A 25,193-nucleotide genomic window follows, 5' to 3' on the forward strand; every position below is an offset into this window, starting at 1 on the left:
AATATTTGTAGTTCTTCTGAAGAAAATTGTCTACTAGAAAGCTTGAATTTATTTACAGTAATGCTTTCCTTGAAGGTGTGGATTTGCTCAGTGTTTCTAGTAACTGCTTATAACCACCCTATACTATTGTGGAGAATGTTGTTTACAGTGTCTAAGGTCACTAAGAGATTTCTGATAAAGGCTCTGAGCTCTTTTTGGAGATGAGAAGGGAAGCCTATTATTTGTCTTCACACTGTAACATCATGGAAGATATATCCTTAACCATCTCTGCCATCAGAATTACACTACTGCCAATATGCATCCTTTTGTAGTCAGAAATTTGTCCTTTGCACAAGCTAGACAAGAATGAGTGACACTGTGGCCCTGCACAAACAGGCTCGTGCCTGCTGCCTGCATAGGCACCTCTGGCGAGGTGATCGGCACTGGAGGAGCACAGAGTCAGCGCTGGGGGTGTGGGTGGGCACAGAGGGGCATAATGGAGATGCAATAGTGAGAAAGGATTTTGGAGATGGGGGTCTGCCGGGAAAAGATATCAACTGAACAGTGGGAATTACAAGGGAAGAAAGAAAAAAAGAGATCTTCAGAGGGAAGAATGAGCTGTGGGAGGGAAGAAAAGTAAATTTTCATGCGAAGCCTCTGGGAGACCCTCATCTGTCTCCAAATGTTTCTGTTCTCCCAGAATAACTGCTGTCCCACCTATAATAGCCCCCACCCTCATGCTAGTAGAAACCTCAGTTCAGTCTTACTGTCTTATTCTGCTCTACCACCAAAACTGAATTTTGTCTACACGGTTCACAAACCTTGAACTGATACTCTATGACTTTCAAGCAATTGTATCAGAAAACCTTGTTCAGTTTTGGTATTGTCATCAGTGTTCTCAATTTGCTTTAAACTAATCTTTTAAAGTAATATTTAAGTTAGATTTGCTGATTGTTTAGACTGTTACTGAAGTCATCATATCAATGTTTGTGCATATTCATATTTATGCAAACAGAGAGCTTTATCTTCAAACAGGGATGCCTGTAGTCCCTGCTGTTACGTTTTGTAGGTCATAGGAAAACTTCATATAGAGTTTCTGTAAACATAGTTGATATCTGCAGAGATTTCGTATCCAGTAGCAAACTCAATAACATATCTTCAATAAATGTAAGCATATTTGGTTTCCTATATATCTGCTGAAATATGGAAGGCATGAATAAGTCTGTCTTTGGAAACAACATTATGTACAGAAGGTTATATGTTAATTTTTCAGTTCAAATCAAGTTTCCTGACACAGGTTGTCCTCACTCATTATTAACCTTCCAACAAAGTTGTTTTCAAATGCAATCCAGGCATCTGTTGTTTGTTTAGTTGAGTCTAACTACGATAAACCATTATTTGAAATTTCTAGTAAAAAATAATTTTCTTGTAATATTTTTTAGCTCTAATAATTGTTTCAAAAATTTGGTTCTCTCATTATAGGAAAATTTCTAATATGACTTGTAATAGTGGAGTAATACTTTGGAATCACCTGAAAGTGGAAAATACATCATATCTCCTCCACCAATTATTCAAATAACTTCAGATAGTCTCCAGTTACTAAAACCGAATTTCTTATTTTCACGTAAAAAAAGCACATAATTCAGTTAGCACATTGTTTTTTTAAATAATGTGGCATTTGCTCTATTTGATGCTGTATTAGCCTCTTCAGAAATAAATTTACCATAAGAAACTAACCACTTTAAAGTTTTTAACCACTGAGATTTTAATTGCTTTAATTGTTTAGCCTTAGTGTTTATCATGCTCATGTATTGGCCTTTCAACTAGTAAATGTGACAGTAATCCAACTATGTAGTAGGTACTGGATGATAAAATGTGAACATCAGTTTACATTTAACCAGCTGTTTTATAATCTTAGTCAATATAGATATTACTATACTTTACTAAATCAGAAATGCATTAATGATGTTACTATCAAAGTACAACACAATCAAAATGTGCAATCTATTGGAATGACTTTCTGTTTTTAAATACAGGTGAGTTATTCTTATAGGACTAAGTGGACAGAATTTTGCTGCAGGGATATCAAAGTTTAACCCCAGCTGGCAACTAAGCCCCACATCGCTGCTGGCTCTCTCCCCCGACGTGGGACAGGGCGCAGAATTGGAAGAGTAAAAGTGAGAAAACTTGTGAGCTGAGATAAAGAGAGTTTAATAAGTAAAGTAAAAGCTGTGTGCATGTGTGCACAAGCAAAGTGAAACAAGGAATTCATTCACTACTTCCCGTGGGCAATCAGGTATTCAGCCACCTGTAGGACAGCAGGCCTCTATCATGTGTAATGGTGACTTGGGAAGACAAAACACCACAACTCTGAATGTCCCCTCCTTTCTTCTTCTTCCCCCAGCTTTATATGCTGAGCATGACATCATATGCTGTGGAACAGCCCTTTAGTTAGTTGAGGTCTGCTGTCCCAGGTGTATTTCCTCACAGTTTCTTGTGCACCCCCAGCCTGCTTGCTGAAAAGTCCTTGACTTGGTGTAAATGTTGCTTAGCAAAACCTAAAACATCAATGTATTATCAGTATTCTTCTCATACTAAATCCAAAACACAACACTATACTAGCTACTAGGAAGAAAATTAACTCTATCCTTGATGAATCCAGTGCAAGGAAATTAAAATATTTTTATCTTTTCTGTATCTATATTCAGCACCTCGAGTATGATGACCAGTTTTGCAGTTAGCTGCTTTGTAACATCTTCTGGTTTCCTCATTATTCTGTGCAGTAACATTATACAATTACTGTTTTCTCACAGTGAAACTATGTCTGTGCCTTTAGGATGTCTACTATAAATCTGGGCAGCATTTATTACTTAATTGTTAATCTAGGGGTATATATATCTTGATGCCATTAGATTGTCATTCATGGGACACTGAAAAGCAGATGGGAGCAGCAATGAGAAAAGAAGAATACAGCTTTTGGTGAACTATGTGTTTTCTTTGACTGTGAATAAAGTTTTGTAGTCTTTATCTCTTGATAATATCTGTTGGGGATGATTGCTTTATTAGGTATACTATAAGACATTTGGAGGAAGGGTCTTTTATTGTAGTTAATTCCTGTGTGTTTTAACAGGGACGAGAACACAGAAACGGTGGCTCTTGATGTGGATTCAGACATTGTTGTGACAGAAACAATGGCAATTTATTATTCTTGAAATTAAGATATTTATGAAACTATTTTTCCCATCTTTGAATCTTGAAAACCGAAGGCAAGTAATTCTCAGGCATGCTGCAGCACCCTTTGCGAAAATTTCTGTGACAATATGTGAAAACCATCACTATTTTCTGCTGTGCTGCACTGTCTAGAAGTATGTGGGAAAATGGTTGTTGGTGATGGCCTTTTGAGGTACTCCAATAGTCAGTCTTCTTTTTATTACAGCCTGTTAAAAAATGTTATTGAGATTGGGATTGACACATGCACACTACTTAATGACTAATTTTCTACATATTGCAAGCTTACTTTTGTTACTTAACACTCTGGCTTATTTCTGCAGGTGGTTCAGCTTCTTCGGCTGTTCTCTTTATGTACAAATGTTGTGGAATTCCTACATTGTCCTGCCTCAAATCATCCTCCTGTGATTTCTGATGCTTCTTGCCAGTTACTTTAAGCTGACAACCCACTCAAAGTTTTTGTTGTTGTTGTGGTTTGTTTTTTTTTTTCTCAACAGTAGACAGCAAATTTATTTTAGAATTCTTTTCTGTATGTAATAATTTTCAATAATTAGGAAGATCTGATTTAACTCTCTCCTTAATTTCCTGATTGTAGGTAAATGCTTCTTACTGTTAAGCATGGCCTTCTCTTTGCCTGTCCTCTTTTGTTTACTTTCTTTGGGTGTAGAGGAATACTCTGAAGGAAGTTGGGAAACACAGGTTCAAACTGTATTTCCTTTTTCTGTGGGAAGACATCTTTTCACACAACATTTGTTGGTTTTTAGAGTAGAATAAAAACTAGTAATCAAGATTAATTGTTATGTCTTCCCTTGTCTTCCCTTTCTGAATAAGACAGGGTGTCTTTTACTGGAAAGGCTAAGTGGATGGTTTTCCTATGCATATATTTCTGACCCTTTTCCTCATCAGCACCCTATTTGTTTGTTTATTTTTTCCCTGCTATAGATTGTCACAATTTCCACAGTTTCTGTAAGGACTTTTTCATTTTATTTCCTCCTAGGATGTGAAATTTTGGCTCTCAGTGTTCCTTTACAACAGTCTTCCTGACTCAACGTGTGGCTCAAAAATTCCATATTAATGTCAACCTGTGTTCACTTAATCAAAATGAAAGTCTTCTATAACACCAACCAAGTTTTTCTCTTGAGCATTTTATCAACAGATTTTCTTGGGAAAGCTGATGATCCAAGCTTAATTCCAATTTTGTTGCTAATTATTCTGTTATATACTGTGCTTGCCCCTTAATTAGAATGACCTTCAATCGATTCTAAGCTAACACTTTAATAGGATGTTCAAGATTCCAAGACTTTGAAAACTAACTTTGAATCTAACCACTTCAGAAAATACAGATTTTACAAGTAAAAAAGTTCAATTTACATTTTTTTTAAACCACTATGAAGGGTTACTTCTCATTCTTATCTGTTTTGAATATATTGTCAATATACTTTCAAATGAAATTTGGGCACTGCATTTAAACACAATAGATGGATTTATGATCCATAATTGATTCTCAGCAAAACATTTCATTCTTCTGTGCTTTGGTTCCTGGTCTGTAAATGGACTTATAGCAGTTCTGTCCTTAGAAGTATGTTTTGAGCATAGATTCATGCACACCAAAAAGTGTTCATAAACAAGAAGATGAAGAATGTACAAATTGATAGTGTGGAGGATGTGGGTGACAGGAAAAGCTTCGGAAGTGAATGAAATTAATACCTGGTATATAACAGAACCTTCAGAGAGAATGACTAGAACATACTTTCCAGTCTGAACGATAAGCATTACAGGCAACTCTTTAAATACAGTTATGTAAATATTAGTTCTTTGTTTTAAGTTGAGGGCATATCAGACATTTTTATCCCATAGGTAAGACAACTTTTAAATATTAAGGGCCTGTAGCCTTAAAAAGTTAATTGAATTTAACTTGATGCAGAACAAGAAGGTTGTACAAGCTCAGCCATCCTACTATATGACTATTGTTAATAAAAAACCACAGATTTTATGTTAGAACATTTTTTAGATTTACCAGTTACCAGAGCAGAACAAACCATTTTCTGTGGGTTACAAATGAAAACTATTTATCTTCTCCCTTGTGTCTAAATGATTTTTACAGCTCATGAGACAAAAATGGGGAGATGCTTTCTATAAAATGTTTCTGGGATTTTCTCTCTGTAAAAAATAAAGGAAGAAAAAAAGAACAAAGGAAGGCAAGGCAAGGCAAGGCGAGGCGAGGAGAGAATAGAAAAGAAGGAAAGGAAAGGAAAGGAAAGGAAAGGAAAGGAAAGGAAAGGAAAGGAAAGGAAAGGAAAGGAAAGGAAAGGAAAGGAAAGGAAAGGAAAGGAAAGGAAAGGAAAGGAAAGGAAAGGAAAGGAAAGGAAAGGAAAGGAAAGGAAAGGAAAGGAAAGGAAAGGAAAGGAAAGGAAAGGAAAGGAAAGAGAAGAGAAGAGAAGAGAAGGAAAGAAAAGAAAAGAAAAGAAAAGAAAAGAAAAGAAAAGAAAAGAAAAGAAAAGAAAAGAAAAGAAAAGAAAAGAAAAGAAAAGAAAAGAAAAGAAAAGAAAGAAGGGAAGGAAGAAAGTTGTAAAAGTAATGCACCTTCTAAGCAAGATAAAAATTAATAATTCTGAGTTTTACAACTGGCAAGAAATATATAGAGTGAGGGTTAACTGGCAAAATACCAATATGGTACTCTGAATACAATAAAAATAAATTCTAGCTCAGAATATGTGTTTTTAAAATGCAGTCCCTTTTCCTCTCCTATATTTATTGGTATACATTTGCTGGTAAAATATTATTTCATTTAAAGGTAAATCTGCAATAGATATGAAGTGAATGGTAAATATAGACTAGAAAGTGAGATGTTCTAGAAGAACTGTATGACACTAGCAAATTAAGAGCTTTTTAGAAGCTTCATAAAGATGCAGGTAATGTTAAAAAAAAAAAAAATAAAAAAAAGCATAGTGTGTGATAGGGAGGGAAGGAAGCGGTAGAAGTGCTTGAAGAGCCTGAGCCACTTTGTAGCCAGAAAAATGGTAAAAATTGCCAAGCTATATCCTGTCATCACACAGAATCTAAATGAATAGCTGGCTGTTACCAGCTTCAATGTCAATTGCATGAGCAGTGTACCAAAGCTGTCTGGGCAAAGGGGAGTTGCTACCCCTACCATTTCACACTGTGGTCACTGTTACCAGGCTTGGGATATGTGGGTACTGCACCTGCTGCTGTTCTTAGGTTTGCTCGCAGCTGCATGCCTATCTTCATGTCTCTGAATAGCAGTGTCTCCCTTTCCCTGATATTTACTCAAATTCTATTCCAAACACGGACACGAGGTTCTCATTCTTTAAATACAAGTGTCAAACTGCTCCTCCCAAAAGCTAATAAATATGACAATTGACCTATTGGGCAAAGCTCAGGCGCTCATTTTTATACACTTAAGTCAAAGCCATTGAGTGAAATAAAAAATACACATCAACTGAACAGAGTTTGTATTACCACATAGTGCCTGGAGAAAAAAATTACAGTAATAATAGCACTGGTAAGGTTTATTTTTAATTCATGTGGCAGAGGGCTGAATGTCTGAAACAGTCGATAGTGGATTTTTTGTTATTCAGTCTGAGTTCAGCTGTGTTATGTTGCAAATAAGTTTTATTTCACATTTTTGGTGCAACGAATTTAAACAGAAGACTAGGGAGAGAGAGAACATAGCTGTTAAACACAGAATTAAGAGTCAGGACAGCTGACTCATGTTCCTAACTCATATGTGACTTTCTGTGCATGGCTTCCCTTGGCCTCTGGTATGCTTCTATATAAAAATTACGAAGTGCTTTGAAATAATCTGTTTGATGCATACCTGTGTCATCGGCAAGCTGATTTTCTTCCTATTACATGTGCACTCCTACACATGAACAATAACTTAGTACTTGTGAAAGGTCAGGTGTCCATGGCTGCGTTTGGAAAACTATCAAGGCTGATTTGTAAGCACAAGAAGAGCCATATCAAAATCTACAGATAAAGTTCAGTAAGGGCAATTATCTGATTTACTTTATTATAACTGACTGTCATTTGGATACATGTAAGTTTATGACAATCACAATTATTCAGATACAAGCTTTTAAATTAATTCCATCCACCGACTATACTAATACTTCACATACTTACAACTTCAATTCTATCTGACAGGATGAAAATGGTTCATACAGGCAGTTGATTATTACAGACAAAAAGCAGCTTTCCCCAGGCCAACTGCATTAATTCAATGTAGTTTTCATTAGTGAAAGTAAACAGAAGCAAGAGTTTGAGATGACAAGGTTTTTGGTACTCATGGGCATTGCCAGTGCTCAAAAAGGAGGAGGAAAAGATTCAGTACTTTCAAAGTGAAACAAAAAAAAAAAAGCAATAAATCAGTTGCCTGGAAGCTGTGTACGACTAGTCCCTTGATTATCTAAATAGGGTAAAAGACAAGGAGTCCGTACTTCTCAGTAGCTTCATTACAATTGTCTGTATTCTAAAGTCTGATTAAAAAGAAAACCATTTTTTTTTTTTTTTCCATTCTTATTTGCTCTTTGTTTTTCTCTAAATCTGTCGCCTAGAGGGTGATGCTGGTAAGCCTGCTGATCTGATTTTAATTCCTAATGGACCACACTCCATTTAAAAAAACCCTTGTTTATATCACATGCTCTGTAGAGTTACCAGAACAGTACTGGTTGTAATTTCATTGCTTACAGTTATATCTTTTACTTTGGGAAGTTCCTCTGTCTGCATTTAGTTGTGCTTCATCTGTGAAACTCCAGGTCTTTGCATTTTGGATGATCTCTTGGAACCATTTGGGCTCCACATTTCTTGCAAATTAGGCCCTTATGTTGCAGCATAATGAAAGCTGCATCTGTGGAGAAAAGTGAGTATCCTGGGAGTTACAGATCTCATCCTGGGGCAGATAATTGTACTTCTGTTCTTTTTGAGCTTGTCTACATGAAGAAATTTTACCAGTTATGTTTACAAAGTGCTGCAAGTGCCACTTCCTTTGGAAGACACTCCAGTTTATCCATTAAAATGGCTTTACTCAGCTTAATTGAAATATCTTCTCATGTAACATAAATCAACTCATACATGCACCTCTTCTGAAATAATCTATAAAAGAGATGTCCCCTTATGAGCAAAATCTGTTAGATGTGTCAGTTAAGTCTGTGAGTTCACATTCCCATTTCGGGATTTTTAGCATCATCCTACTGTACACAAAGCTTGTAGTATCTTTATTAATGAATCTTAGCAGTAACACTCAAGACAAATGCAGCTTCCTAATTTTATATTATATTTTAATGCTTCTCAATTCTACAAGCCCTGGTTTACAACTTATAATAACAAGTCTTTAGCTCATGATTAAAACTCTCAAACATGATGTTAATTTTTTTCCTCCTTCATGTTCAGTGCCAAATATAGGTAATATTTTTCAAGAAAATATATATGTAGGTACAGCATACAGCAGCATGATGAGGGTTATTAAGGACCTTGTCTGTTCATTAATAATGATTTCAAATTTAGCAGGATAACTAAGACCTTGCTTAGTCCCTAAAGTCTTCAGTGTTCCAGGGAGTGTTAGCCATAAATCTTTTGCCTTTGGAGTGCAATGTTTTTGGCTTAATCTGTTGAAAAATACTATCCCTATCCAGTCTGACACAAGCCAAAAACCACACTGTCGTCAAAATAGCAGTTACTTGAGTAATCAAATAGTTTGCAAATGAGGATTATGTCCTAGAACTAGGTATATCTGTGAATTCCACAAAGGGCAAGTATTTGTAATAAATTTAACATTTATTCTGATAAAATCTATGTCCTGCATTTAATCATGTAACTATGCTATATTTCCCTGTCAAATTTACTAAAAATTAATCTTCAATACAAAAGGTACTTGAACAAAGTCATTATGTAAGATTAAATAAAATGGCTAAAAAGTCCTCTATAAATCAGGGAAATCTCCTTTTATAAAACAAATTGAGATTATTTTTTTTTTCTCTGAGTTTTTTGCTGGTTATTTTCCGAGTTTGATAACAGAAATTAAGAAGTTCAGTATTGAGTGCTCCAGCACCTTGACTTTTGATGTCCACATTCAGGCAATGGTTGTGGGAAAACTTATGCATCTGGACAGACTTAGTATCTCAAATAAACACAACAATTTTAGGCAAAGGGATCTTGTGGAGTACATAATCAGCTGGTGCAAATATTCTGATTTTCTCTGAGTTCTTGGTGTCTACCAGAAGGCAGGAAGGCAATGTTAAAGGTAAAAAAGAGGCAAATTTCACTGCTTTTAGTATCCTAGGAATGTAGTATATTAATTTTTTTTTTCCTAGTGTTGCCTGACCGTTGATAAAACTTCATTTATATTTTCTGTCTGTTATTCCTGTATCTTCATATTTATTACTGTTTTTCAAAAATATTCCTGCATTGGTGTTACTAATGGTTTGTTTTCTTATTTGTTGTGCCCTCCTTAGCGTTTATAGACAGGAAGAAATTTACATTGACTAATTATTCACAGGATTCACATTTAAATGGATTCTTATTTTATCATGACCTTCTTACAGATAATTTTCTTACCTCTGAAGGACTGCTATTTTTGTATTTGATCACAACACTTCAACAGTGGATTGGCTAAGTTATTATTAATCCATTGTTTAGTCCTTTTTCCAAATGTCTAAAAAAGTTTAGAATATTATGCCTGATGAGCCTATTGAATTCCCATCACATATTTTATCACATTCTGAAATGGTCACATATGACTGCTGTTGCTTTCAACAAAAATCTGATAAGTCGTAGTACTTGCATTCACAGCCCTTTCCACAACATGTATACCTTCATGGTTAACATTATAGCGTATTCTTAATTTGGTTTAAATGGCAAGTTTTTGGTAGTGGGAAGAAAGTACATTTATTCATATCACAATTTGGTGTTTAGATCAAAAAAGCATTTGGTTCATGCAATTAAGCAATGTGCAACATAATGTTACGCAGCCACTTCTGTTCTGGTAGTTCCCAGTTTTCAAGGACTTTACTTTCCTACCTTTCTCTTCTTTTTTAATGGAGGTACTGTGTATAAAATGTCAGATATTGTTTCATTATTAGTAAGTTTATTCACCTATGTTTTCCTTCTACATTTCTCCATTTCTTAATTTTTCCCCTCAATAAACACTATTGCTGCAATTGAGAAGCTGTTATTGAGGAGACAATTTTGCTTCAGCTCATTTAAACATAGAAGTTCATGGTATGTATTCATAGGAAAGCTGCACATAGTAAGCTCAAGCACTGAAAACAAATCAATACATTCTAATCAGTTCTATTGACCCCTTATGAAAAGCTATTCTTGATACTGTCTGTAAACACCAAGTGGCTGAAAATAAATTACAGCTATGCTATCTCACTGAGATAATACACAGAACAAAGAGGCTCTTATATGCAAAAGCAAAATTGAGATTGTTATGTGGGTTGTTTACAGTGTATTTTCATCGTAAATATCTTACAGAAGTTTGAGATCAGAGAAAAAATTATTGTGCTTCCAAGTACCTTCATGAAATGGTTTAAGTATCATATTCACAAGTGCAAAGATTTCCTGTTTGTGTTGCAGAACAATTCATACTTTTCTTCTCCAGGTCAAAGAAATTTTTTGTCACTGAACCTCAGAAAGCAGCTATGAAAGATTACTGTTAAATACTGAATGCTGAGGAATATATGCCTATTTTGCAATCTTCTTTACATATCTGAAACTCAAGTAACTCTTCAATATCACTGTGAGAGTCAAAAAGATGTTCCTCTCAATTCTTAATGAAATCAAGGAACTATGAATTCATGCACTGAACTTAAAATATATGTTCAGATTCTTCACATATATTCATAACTGTAACAGGAGCTACAGTAGAGCTTCTAGACTTAGAATAAAATAGGTAATGAACAGGCTTAATTGTGTATGAAGAAATTAAAATGCTCCAAAAGAAAATAAGTTAGTCTGTTTTAGATGAGCGAAATTTCTTCCTGAATTAAGACTGGGAAATCAGATTGGTCCTTAGGTACATGAAAAACCAAGACTGACAGAAAAGAGGTGGGTTATTGGAGTGCAGAGTCTGAAGCAACATTTGTTATAATACAGTGGTCCAACAGAACTACTTGTCTTTTTCATGGTCTGGACATTTGCTGATAGCAAAGCAGAAGGCGAGCAAAGAAGCCAAAAATAAAACCCCCCAAAAATCTGGAGTATACTTTATTTTGCAAATTATAAAATAAGATTAAAAGTTTTTTTGCAATATACAAATACTCCTAGTACTTTCTATACATATTTCACATTTGTGAAAGGAAGGACTTGTATTTCCTTTTCAAGATCAATTGACAGGAAAGGGCATTAGGATGTTCCCTTCTTGATATGGAAGTCTGAAAAAACACAAGTTAATCAATTAAAAGTTATTCATAATTTATGTTTATTGTGGATATGCATTATGGATTAAGAATTGTCCTTTGGTGTTTCCAGGAGTTCTGTCCCTAAAATTTTGAATACCTCTGGTGAGACTGATCCTTTAAAGTATCTTGTGTGTTCTTATCCTTTCCAGTGAGATTGTACAAATTCCGTAGTGGCTTTACTGTTAAAAGTGTCCTTCAGTATTCTTTCTAGAAGAAAATTAAATCTCAGATTTGTTTCCATTACAGCAGTAGTCAATTGCTAAGTAGATCTAGCTACTTCATGTGTTTTTAAACACACTGATAAAGCTTTGGCATTTTTCTGTATTATTTTTATGAACTCACAAACCAAGGACAAAATTCTCCAAAATTATCTGAAGAAAATAAAGTGTATTGCCAAATTCTCAAGAGTATTTGAAGAGAATTTCATATCACATCCTAATTTTCCCAGAAAAAGTGAAGAAATAAAACTAATCTTGGAAAAAGCTTTGTTAGAAGCTCTTTACTGTTAAGCTAAAATTTTATATTATTACACAGGTCAGAAAGCTATATGTCCTATAAATATATACATAAAAACATTAGCTCAAAAATTAATTATGAAAATAACAGAATTCATTAAGATACTAGGAAGTACTTCAAAAAGAAGGCCCTTTTATTTTTTATGTTTTATCAATTTTCTTTATAACTGACCATCTGCCCTATCAAACTCAGTCTACTGAGTATTAGTATAGTGTTCATATAACCCTAAGAAAGAAAAAGGAACACAATCTGATTTCTGCCTGGAATAAAAAGCCCCAATAACTGTCAGGTTATGATCAGTTCTTTAGCTGTATTGTGTTCTTTCTGTATTTTATCTTTTCTGGCAAGAATACAGACATGCATTTTAAGCTTTCTTTAAACCTAAAATTACAGGTATATAATGCAATGATGTAACATAGTTCATTAAGCCTTAAATTCTTACCTTCTTTAGAATCTGTATTCAATAATAAAAATAAATTTCTAGTAAATTCTTAATAAGCTACCAGAATTCTTCACTGAACTCTGTTAGAGAGCTATTGGATTAAAAAATTAAAATAACATTATAAAGACACTGCTTCACTTGTATATTATTTCATCTGCCTAAAGGAGAGAAAAGAGGCAAAGTGGAGGGATCTAAGATTGTTTGTTTTTGGTTTTGGTTTTTTTTTCAGGTTAACTATAGGATAATCGATAACTTTTGTTTTGTATAGATATGTAGGCAGTTGCTTTCCTTTTGGATAGCAATTTCAGTCAAATAATTTTTTTTTTCAGTTTGACACCTCCAAGAAATTAATCAAATATGGGCATACGTACTTAGCAAAGAAGGGATGTGAAATAATTTATACTGTTTTAATTCTCCTTTCAGCACACTTTGACTTGACTTGTTATTCCCTACAATGCATGCTTGCTTTCAAAACATGAAAATACTGCGTGACATAGCAGCAAGGTTACCTTAAACACATTTAAACAGCTGAAATGTGTAATGAAATTGAAGACAAACTTTGTTTGTTTCTTTGTTTTCTGTTTGCTATTGCAGTATAACAGGAAAAAAAAAAAAAAAAAAAAAAGATCCAGATTATACCTGGTGTTTTCAGGATATACTTCTACACTTAATACCTACTTGGTTGTTAAGCAGACAACGCTGGGCAGAAAACCTAAAGAATGTGAACTCTCTCTAAGCCAAATCTGAGATACGGCTTGTTTTTAATTATGGATGACAATAATGACAGTACCTGAAAGCATACAATAGAAAGGTGCAAAGAGTTTTTAACTGCCTTTTTTGTCCTGCTTTGTGAATTGGCACTAAAGAAGTAACATCTTTCCATAAAGAAACACTAGGGCTTTGACTATGACTAGTGCACAAAAAGAAAATAGAAAGTTCTATAGCTTTGTTTGTGTTTTGTTTCCTTACTGTGAACTAGTGGGAATAGGGATTTCTGAAGATTTTCAGTCACAAAAACAGTGCAGGTTTTATTAAAATGTTTTATTTAATGTCCTGAATTGCACAAATAAGCTCACTAACACTTGAAAAACAGTGTTCAGTTTTTTATTTTTACAAGTACTAACAATTAAATCTTACAATATGCATAAAGCAGAGAGGTATTTTCTTAAAACAATAGTGAGGTTAATTAATTTAAGAATATGTAGCTAATCAAAGGCCTTGACAAACCTTAGCGTTCTCTGTTTAGTTTGTTGTCTCATGATTCCTTTACAGATAAGTTGGGCAATATATTCAAGTTGCAAATAAATACAGGAAAATTTATTTTCACTGAAGTCAGCAATCAGAATTAATGTAAATATATCTTCATATAAAAAAATATCTTTTGCTTCAGTTGTAGGTCACATTTGTTATGCATAATGAATAACCTCTAAGAATAAAATTACACGTTTGAAAATAAAGAGTATAATTTAAGGTTGGCTATGTTTTGTTTATTTTTAGTGCAGAAGGCAGCAGCAGGTGAGATTGTTTTCTTAGGCAATGAATGACAAAGAAAAATTTGCAATAAAATTTCCTGTTTAGAGAAGAAGATTGTACTTTGTGATGGTATTTTATTCAGAAGAAGAGATACAAAGTATACACACCCAGGTAACAAAATACACAAATACATGACTCTTTTCCATCTTGGAGAACATTCATGACCAGGTAGTATTAAATTGTGGCATACATGGAGGTATGTTGTTTTATATTATATAAGACATGCTATTTTATTGCAATGAATTGACCTCAAAATAATCTTCTGTAACCATTCATTAATAATTCATTTCTGTCAAAGCTGGAATTGGTAGAGACAGAAAAGTATATTAAAGGCACTACAATATGAAGGAAAATTTGGTTACTACAGTTACTGATAGATGTTTCTTGAAATCTCACTTGCTTCACGCATTTGTGTCACTAAGAACAAGCAGTCGTGTTTATGAAGACTGGATTAAAGAAGAAAATTATCAAATCTATGACTGGTGTTGTACAGATCCTTAAAGTATGTTTTGTTTTCCATATATTTTGATTACATGTGACATCAGTAAAATATGATACCAAATATTCTAAAGATCAAATTATTTTATTTTATATATGACACTAAAACTGTAAAGCATAAAGAAAAAGATAAGAATTAGGCTCAGAGTTGATGTTCATTTTTACAGAATGCACAGCTATTTCCTTAATATTTTCAAGTGAAAGGTAACAAGATAACAAATAAATGTAATTAGTGTCTTCTTCCGAGTAGCAAGTGATAGGATGAGAGGAAAAGGCCTCAAGTTGCACCAGGGAAGGTTTAAATTGGATGTTAGGAAAAATTTCTTCACAGAATGGGTTTTCAGGCACTGGAACAGGCTGCCCAGGGAAGTGGTGGAGTCACCATCCCTGGAGGTGTTCAAAAGGCATTTAGATGAGGTTCTTAAGGATATAGTTTAGTGACAGAGTTAGATTATGGTTGGACCCGATGATCTTAAGGGTCTCTTCCAACCAAAATGATTTGTGCATGTCATAAGGTGTTTCGACCACACTTGACTATTTGTCTCTATTTTATAAAGCCTTAAGACAAACACTCAGGAATTGAAAGTTAGATAAAACATCTCCATTTTGAACAACTTCCTTTCCATAACATGCACTTCTCTCTCAGGCTTTCTATGGCTCAGTAAAGCAGGTTGCTGAAGAAAACAGAAATACTGCAACTTTCATAAGTCCTGTTTACAATGATAGAGAGTGGCATTTACCCATGAGAGGAACAGTGCCACTGATTGGATTAGAGAGGGAGACACTAATGCAGTTATGTCCTTAAGGGTTAGATGAAAAATGAATCTTTCTTTCACCTCTGCAACTGAGCACAACCAGCAATTCAGAAGCATTATATGTGTGAGGTAGTTTGCAGGATCTGTTCTATTTGTCACTGGAATTGGCCGTAGAGCATTTGGCAAAGTCTGAGTCATCTCAACCCTGGATCATTATCTCAAAGTGCTTAAACTTCAAAAGTACTTTGGGGGCAACTAAAAAGAAAGAGAAAATCATAACACATTTCTGCAGCTTACGGCAATACCAGTATGTAATACTTCTGAAAACAATTTATACTTACAGTTGCGAAGGACTTCAGTACTATGAGTTTCACAGTAGCATCCATAAAAAATCTCCTAAGATTAGGGAGAATATTTTCCAAGACACCTAAATGTACAACTGCCCAAGCCTTGGTGATGGGCACCACACCTCAGGGAGGTAACTAATTTTCTTGTGTAACTTGGCAACTGATGAGTTTACTGCTATGTGAATGAGCATTTTTTACAGAATGCTGCTGCTTGTCTGGAGAATCATTTGGAAGATTTTATTCTAAATATTTTTAAACACAACCTGAAATGATAAAAAGGAAATTAATTCTTCTCAGTCATAATCTCCTGAGAAAATATTATTGCGAGATAATACAAATGATTTAGTTATTTCTTTTGATGAATGGTAGCCAATTTTTTTTTTTTTCTGCTTGTAAGTTGCTGGTTAATTAAAACTTTTTTTTTATACCATTGTTTTTCATTTGCAAGAATGTCCTGTTTGCGAATTTGCATGTATACCTCAGTTGTTTTGCTAACAGCTGTGTTTTTGTTTTACATGTATCAAAAGCACAAGTTCTAAAATGTCTTTTCTATTTTTTTAAACATCTATTTTCATTCACAGATGAATAAATGCACAGCAACAAAAAAAAGTTTATATAAAACTCTTTTTCAGTGCAATATATGGGTTTTCACAGGTGGACAGTCTTCAGCAAGGCTCCACTTTTACATGACACACAGATAAGAGGACTCACTACATTCAGGAAAAAGATAACAATATCCTGTGACCTGCTCCATTGGTCATATTTGGCTCAAAAATGTACACATATATACAACTTCATTAATTTTGTCCATTATTATGTAAATACTAATTACCAAGTACCATCATTAGTCATGAAAAAAAATTCCACTTGATTTTCTTGGTTTTAGAGAGTAGTCAGGCAGGGCTTGAACCTCAGCAGAAAATTTCATCATCAGAATGGTTAGCAAACTGGACAAGCAAGAAACAGCTTTACTAGTTGACATACAATATGGAATCTACAGGCTCCACCACACAGATAGTAGTCTGGAGTGCTTTTGTGTTCACGTAGAGAAACAAAATGTTCTCTTTCCTACTTCTTACTTCCCAAGAACTTCTCAGAAGGTGGATATGAGGAGCATGTAAGTCCTCCAGTGGGGCACATCCTTAAAGAAGAGCTGAGAATTTTTCTGAATAGTGCATAATAATGACTGTGGACAGAGTGAATCGATCCAGAAGAAAAATGACAGCTATTGGCGATTCGGGCTATGAGACTGTCAGCTTAGGACTACTTCTAATACAAATCAAATACTTATGACCATTATATAGTAATTAAATCACATGAATTCCTATGATCTTTGTCTTATTTTGAGAGCTTTGTATATTAATTGCTCAGTTGTTTTTGTTTATTAGGGTTGCTTTTTTTTTTCCCCACATCAATTTTTCTCTTATTTTTTCTCCAGAAAAATACAGTATGACTATTTTTGTCATAGTGACTATTTCTGAAAGTCTGCTGATATCATTTCAATAATTCTACTATGTTTTGTTTGTGATGCAGTCTTTAAAATCTTGCTGCTATCTGATTCCCAAGATGCTGTGAATGTTCATGAGCGATACAGTTGAAGTCATATGACAGGTTGTCATTATTTCTTCCTGACTCTGCCTAAACAGAGACTATTCACATGTAAGTATACTCTCTGACCCCTTGATTAAATTTATGTGTTTGATTAGTACTTTTTTTTTTCTTATTAAATAGCAATAGCAACAGCATAAGGTCATTCAACACATCAATGTTCTCATAAAAATGTAGATTAATTTCCATTCTTATCTAGTAACAGATCTTATTGCACCCTTTTTTATGAGTGGCATATTTTGTACTTTTTAGCTACTTTTCCTGCTGCTTTATTTAATGGATTACTTGTATTTTTAGTTTGTTCATTTGTGGGAGGTATTTATTTATTTATTTATTTATCTATTATTATTATTATTATTATTATTATTAACCAAATGCACTAAGCCTTTATTAGGACAGCAAACTCTAAACTATATGGAATAGACCACAACTCCTATCTTCGTGGAATTATGAAAAACAATCATCAATGTCAAAAGTCTGCTTCCAGCTCACTCATCCCAGACTGTGTTGGTTTGGCTGAATTGAGGTAATTTTCCATGAGGTTAGTGAATTTTCTCATTGATAGCTAGCATGGTCCTTTGTTTTGAACGTAGTTCAAGAATAAAAAGATAGCACCCTGGGACAGAGCTAATGTTTTCTTCCAGTAACTTCTCAGTTTGGGATTCAGTATGAAAGAATGTAAGAACTGACTTATGTTGATACTTGTTGATATGGAAGCTATGGTTGTCCTTCAGTTACTTTTGCAAGTAAGCACGTGTATAATGCAGGGAGGAGTGGTTCCAGGACAAGGGACTCAAGTTGGCCAACAGAAGCATTCTAGCATTCTTTACCATTAACTTCATACTTTGTATTCAAGCAGGAATTTGCTGGGAACGACCCTCTTTTTTTCTCAATAGCTACTGTCCCTGGGAGGGTCCTGCTCCTGCTCCTGGGGCTGAATTCCCATGACTTACCTACACACTGCTGTTGATCTCCACGACTTCACTTGACTCGCTGTGCTCACAGTGTCTGCCTTCTGGTGTTCATTACTGGGAGCACATGTTCCATCTGCTAAGTATATCTCTATAGCTTGGTATGTTTTATGATACATATATTTCACTCCTCTTATTTTTGTTTTATTAAATCTATTTCTCTTTAAACTCACAAGTCTCCCCTCCTTTTCCCTTTCCTTCACCCTAGGGAAAGAAAGGTGGGAGAGCAACTGTTTTGCTATTTAGCAGCTAGCACAGCACTAAACGGGCAACACCTGACTCTAAGAAATGTGTTTAATTTGTAACTTATGTTTTATTTACTAGTATCAGTTTTCCTAGTTTGAAGCAATTCAATAAAAATACTTAATTTCATAAGGTGCTAGAAGACCAATACAAGCAGTATTTTTGTGGGTATTGATTTCTTGAAAGATGCCTGTTCATTTGAATAACAGAAATTTTATGTGAATACAAATAAATTTGACATGAAAATAAAAAATTTGAAGTACTAAAAAATATAAATCAAAGTAGATTAAGTACAACAGTTTTCTCAGTAACTTGCCTTGAATACTAAGAACAGATTGTAGCTATTTTTTTTTAAGTAATTCTTTAACAGTGGCATACATTCTTTGATTTTTTCCAGAGGGATTGGCAGATCCTGAGCACTTCAGAAATCCAGCCTATTAAGAAAATCCCTTCATATTGTGACCTCCTCTCCCTGGACTATGTTAGGTAACTTATAACATGTGCAAAGTGACCCTGCAAGACAGGCACATACAATTTGGAACTACAAAGCCTATCTTTTGGTAATACATACAGTAGACAGCTGGGACTAATGACCTATTAAGCTAATATGCTCACCATTCCCAGTGAGACATTTAATAAGTCTCTGCTGGCCCAGCAGGTATCAGCCGGATGTGGATGGGTTAGTCTCCAGTGTCCCCAGGCACAGGCAGACCCTCCATGTTGCTGATTTGCCATCTTCCATTCCCTTTTTTATTTAGGGCTTATACTTGTTCATGGTGGCATTTTTTCCTTGAGCAGCTAAATATCACTGTCTTGATAAGGTTAGTATCGTTTGGGCTTTTATACATGTCAGCTTACCTGGCTTTAATTTACATCAGTCCAGGTCATGTAAGTCTCAGACCACAAGCACCTGAAGCCCTTGGCTGAGGGTTACAGTGTTTTCCTCAAACAGAATATGCTATGGGTGAGGTGGATTATGTGTTCACAGAGACTTAAAGTCTCAGGACCATGTTGACAATTCTAACGTATTTTGGCCAATAATTCAATGTGTTTTGAGTTCCCTGATATTTTTTCTTGTGCAAAGACTGAAAATCCAGCAAAGACCTTAGATGTTTCCCACCTACAAAGAAGTAAATTATCAGTGATCTGCTGGATGGGACATTTACTCATCTTTGGCCTTACACTATAGTTTTAGAAAGAGAGTTGTTACGGCTTGCTTAGGCTGTATCTATAACAGTAAAACACACATTTGAGACTGCTCTCTGGGACTACAGCCAAGTGGCATGGAGTGGTCCGTGTCCATGCTGCTAAATTCTTTTAATCTTCGAAAACAGTGTGACCATATGTGAATTCCTTAATGGAAAGAGCCTATGGTGCTCTGAGCCCATGCTTCCTTCAGGGCTGTGCCTGATATGGTATTTGTGATCTCAGACCAAAACTGCTAGGAACATATAAGCACTTGCCAGAAGAGATGACCACCTTCCAGCACCATTCAGTGTTCCCCAGCACTGCTTGTGTACTCAGCATCTAAATAAACTGCATTATGACCTTGAATGTGATAGAAAGGACTTGATTTCAGTTATTTCAGTGCAAATATTTGACCTCTTAGTTTTGCAGGAGTTCAAGATACAACAGTAAAAAATGCATCATCCAGATAAAATTCTTATTTTAGTTCATCTTATAATCTTATTTATTGTACTCTTTGGTAATATGAACAATTTATAATAAAAGTATGAAAACCAAAAGGGAATCCTGACCAAGGTCAGCCTGACTCTCCATAACACATTTAAAAAATTGGTAAATATACCTCTCACCATTAGGTCCCAGATCTAAATAACTAATTCCTAATATTAAATGTTGATTATTGTTTTCATACATGTTCTGAAAAATAAAACAGCAATATACTCACTTAATATTGGAGGAGTGTATTTGTACGCACTTCATATACATAAAACCTTAACATTACCATGTAAAGAAAATGAAAAAAGAGCATTGGAGAGCTTAAGTGCTATTTTTAACAGATAGATTGTGGGATAACTGGATAGCAAGTCTACAAATAAAAGTTGTTATGGCTGTTGGACTAAAATCCTTAGTCTGGTTGTTTGCTTCCTTACAAAAGGACTCTGGGTGAAAAGAGCACTGCTGGGTCCACTGCAAGGTGCTCATAGAAAATTTTCCTCTATAACTTTTCATTCCAGGGAAAGACTGCACTAATCTGTGAAGCAAGAACACTTTTTCTTTAAAAGAATAAATCCTCTAGATTCCAAGAAATCAAATCAGTCCTGACTGTAATAGTCCCAAAGCAAAATATTCTGTATTTTGTTTCTCATATAAAACACTTTTTTTTTCCATATGGAAAAATCACATTTCTGACTGGATATATTTAGGGGTAGAAGAAAGAGAAGGACATGAAATTATGGCCCACAAACTTGTGCCCCATGTACAAAAATTCTAAAAATGGAATTGAGTTTGCTCAAATTTTTTAATGAGAAAATCCTTATTTTGTAGTGTAATGATGAGTCTGAAACAATAAAATAGATTATTACTAAATTTCTAGTACTTCATGCAAGTTTTTAGCTTCCTTTGCACATAATTATATAAATTACCTATAACACTGTTTCACAGAAGCAAATTGAACTCACAGTAACGACTTAGCCCCTTTTCTTGTCAGTTTGTAGGTCTTCTTTGCAAATTAGTATTAAGAAGATGACAGAAGACTTTGAATGCCTTTTGGGCTCTAATTATAGTTTAATGTGATTTTTCAGTCTTTGCAGATTTGCTTAAAACGTTGTTCTTGTTGGAAATAAAACCTTTCACAGTTGAAATCTGTTCTTCCTTTAAAAGAGATTGGGTAACATGTATGGCCCAAGTGATTAGAAGGAACATTTGTCATACTCCTACTATAAATCACACATCATTTTCCCAAGAAAGGAAAGAGGATGAAGAAAAAGCACAGCTTCTTTTGTATTGTTACAGTGCCTAGAAATTACTGTGTAGGTGCAACAGAGAAATAAACGAGAAGTAGATAATGTTTTCAGCTTTGTTTTTTTGTATTCAGTATGTATTGGATCTTTTATCTAGTCACTTTCATATGTGCTAATCAGACTCAGGCAGAAAACTGGGAACAAAGCAGTGACTGAACTCTAGTTCTCTTTCTTTTCCATGCACATCTATCCTTCTGTTGCAAGACATGATTATCTCAGCATTGAAAAAGAATTTACTATACAAATTGTAGGATGTCTGCACAGAAATCCAGTGCTACATTTTCTGCTATAGATGACTACCTTTCTTTAAAGGAGAATGAAGCAGCTCATCAGGGACTGTTTGCAACAGACACCTAGGGGTCCCTTCTGTGCCAGCCCCACTCTTGCATTTCCAAGTGCAGGAAACGCAATCCCTACCATGTAACAATGTTTGCTGGGGGAGGGTACTCTCTGACCACTCCCTTTCTTCAAGTACATTTTTGAAATCTCATTTGGAAATAGCAGAGAGATGGAGAAAGAGAGTATCTCAACCTGCATTCACTTAACTTGAAAGCTCTTCCTGTTTTTGTCTTTTAGAATAATAATTCTGTCATCTGTAGCAGGAGGAAGAAGACAAACTGAGCTATACAATACCATCTGGTCCAGCAGGTCACTGAAGATTTTTTAAAAAAATCCCTGCTGTTACTTCGTGCATATGTTGGTTCAGCTGTATCTAACATGGCACGTAAAGCACTAATTAGCTGGTTTCTTCTCGCTTGCCCAAATCATCATTGAATTAGTCTTGTCTCTATTGTGATAACTGTGAACAAGGACTAACACATATTTTGAATGAGATTCCAATTCCTACACAGAGGAAATTATACTGAAATGTGAATATTCCTGGGCATGAAATATTATTTCTTTTAAATGCAAACTGTCTAACGAAACACTCTTGATATCTTACTGGCTATGTGACAAGTCAAAAATTCTGTTCACAGTTAGCACATCCTGCTGATATTAGACTTTAGTACCTCCAACAGCCTAACGACTCCTACTCAAATACAAATTTGCTTTTAGTATCTACCGTCATTTTGCCTCCTAGTTACATTTTATTACAGGACCAAGAAAATGAGCTATTAAATATTCTGACATTATAACTGGATTCCCCTCTGTCCCTGCTTTACCCCCAGCCCAGAAATAGCCTTGTGTTTCCAGGGCAGACACTTTCACCAGAGGAGATGCAAGCAGCTGTGATAGTGTTTTTCTGTCACCAAAGTGAGCAGCTCCTGGCAACATTTTTAGCAAGCAAGCAGACAATGAAGCTGGAGAACTACTGCAAGCTAAAATAAGTCTCTGTTTCTTTCACAATTTATTTATTTGCGTGTTTGTTTAATTTGGGCCCATTTCCCAAGCAAGTCTATCATGTGCTCCAGCAACCAATTGAGCTGGCACAACTGAGTTCTCTTAGATTGTTTCATCAGGCTATACCCTGCTGAGATCAACTGGGCAGAAATGTGGTGGTGAATCCCAGTCAATTCTCTGCCTCAATCCAGCCATGCTAATCAGTCAAAATTGAAGGAAGCCTTGTGGGGCACATACCTTCCTTAACTGAAGAGGGTTTCATGCAGTTCTACAGAAAGGAGCAGGAGTTTTGTTTATTAATAATAATTATCTGGTGGTATATTTGCTACAGACCCTGAAGACAACTTTTTTTGTCTCTAACAAGCTGGATTGATAACTGTAGAAGCTTAATTGTAAGCTACAAGATTAGTCGTGCTGGGCAATCTCAGAAGTGGAGAGTGATTGAGAAGAGTGACTGAGAAGAAAGCATGTTGAAGAGAGTTGTTGTTTTAGCAGCTGTAAAAGAATTGGGAACCAGATCTGCTTTAGTTTTCAGCTGATGATACCAACACCAGGAATCACCCTGTGGTAAGCTAAGGGCATGCACAAACAACTCGGTGTTTAGTTTCTTTGGTGAGCCACCAGGTTCTCTCAAGTATCATTGTTATGAATATGAGTTCCGATTTTTGTCCTGGTATGAATAGAATGGAAACTTTATTCCCAAATACTGTCAGATTTTAGATATGTTTTAAAACTGATAATACAAATAACTAATACTTAAGTAGTTGCATTTATTTATTTAACCACACCACCCTAAATTTTGCATGGCAGATAATAGATTGTCCTTAAACATTTTGAAACACAATCATAAGAAAAGGCAATAAAATTGCTTTAATGTCTGCAGCAATATCAATGGTTCTAGATCCTCCTAGATGATTACTGATGCCATAATTAAGGTATCCAGTGTTTGTTTTCAGGGACCCTTCAGTGGTTCTTAACAAATCTTTAAGCTTTTCTTGTTTATTATATAAGGATAAAGTCTTTCTGAGGGACAGAGATTTTATTGATCCAGATAAGAAAAAATTGCAGAGTTTGACCAACATAATGGTCCATTTCTACATCCTCTATGGAGGAAGAGAGAGTGACAGCAAAGAGAGAGGATCTTAAGTTTATAATTTCCTACAAAGATTTAGAAATTGTATTTCAATTTCTAGTGATCCCACAGACTGTTCTGGCAAAACTCCCTGAGATTAAGTTTGAAGTTTTGTTGATTTAAAGATTACTACACCTCCTAAATCTCTTTGTTTTCATTTTTCATATTTATTTCTTAAAAAAAAGAAAAAAGAAAACGAAGAAATTCTAGCAAAGTCCTCCCCTTTAACTTCTTAAGTGTAGTCTTTATTCCTACCATATCAAATTGTACTAAGCTAAATGTATTGGGTTTGTGCAGCAAGGTTTTGGTAGTGGGAGGGGCTATAGAGGTGGCTTCTGTGAGAAGCTGCTGGAAGCTTCCACTATGTCCCATAGAGCCATTGCCAGCAGACTCCAAGAGACACCCACTGCTGGCCAAATCTGAGCCCATCAGAAATAGTGGTAGCACCTCTGTGATAACATATTTAAGAAGGGAAAAGAACCCTGCTGCACAACAGCAGCCAGAAGAGAAGAGCGAGAATGTGTGAGAGAAAGAACCCATGCAGACACCAAGGTCAGTGAAGAAGTGGGGGGAGGAGATGGTCCAGGTGCTGGAGCAGAAATTCCCCTTCAGCCCATAGTGAACACCATGGTGAGGCCAGCTTTCCCCCTGGAGCCCATGAAGATTAGCAGTGGAGCAGATATCCACCATGGTCCCATGGAGGACCCTATGCCAGAGCAGATGGATGCCCATAGGAGACTGTGATCCTGTAGAGATCTCTCACAGGAACAGACTCCCGGGAGGACCTGTAGCCCAGTAGAGAGAAGCACACACTAGAGCAGGTTTGCTGGCAGTACTTGTGACCCTGTAGGGGACCCATGCTAGAGCAGTCTCTTCCTGAAGGGCTAGACCCTATGGAAAGGACCCATGTTGGAGAAGTTCATGGAGGACTGTCTCCTGTGGGAGGGATCCCCATGCTGGAGCAGAGGAAGAAAGTGAGGAGGAAGGAGCGGCAGAGAGAATATGTGATGAACCAACCACTGTGACGAATGCACTTGACACCCTTTAACCAAACCATCAGCAGTTTGGTACAGGCTCCAAAGGAGGTAAAGGCCTGAGCTGTAGCCAAGAACTCCTGTTAGGAAAACCAACACTGTATGAAATTTGAATATGAGCCAACCACTTTATTCCATAAATATGACAGCCTGGGTGAG

Source organism: Streptopelia decaocto, assembly GCF_964273445.1.
Source record: "Streptopelia decaocto genome assembly, chromosome: 1".
NCBI classification, from domain to species: domain Eukaryota; kingdom Metazoa; phylum Chordata; class Aves; order Columbiformes; family Columbidae; genus Streptopelia; species Streptopelia decaocto.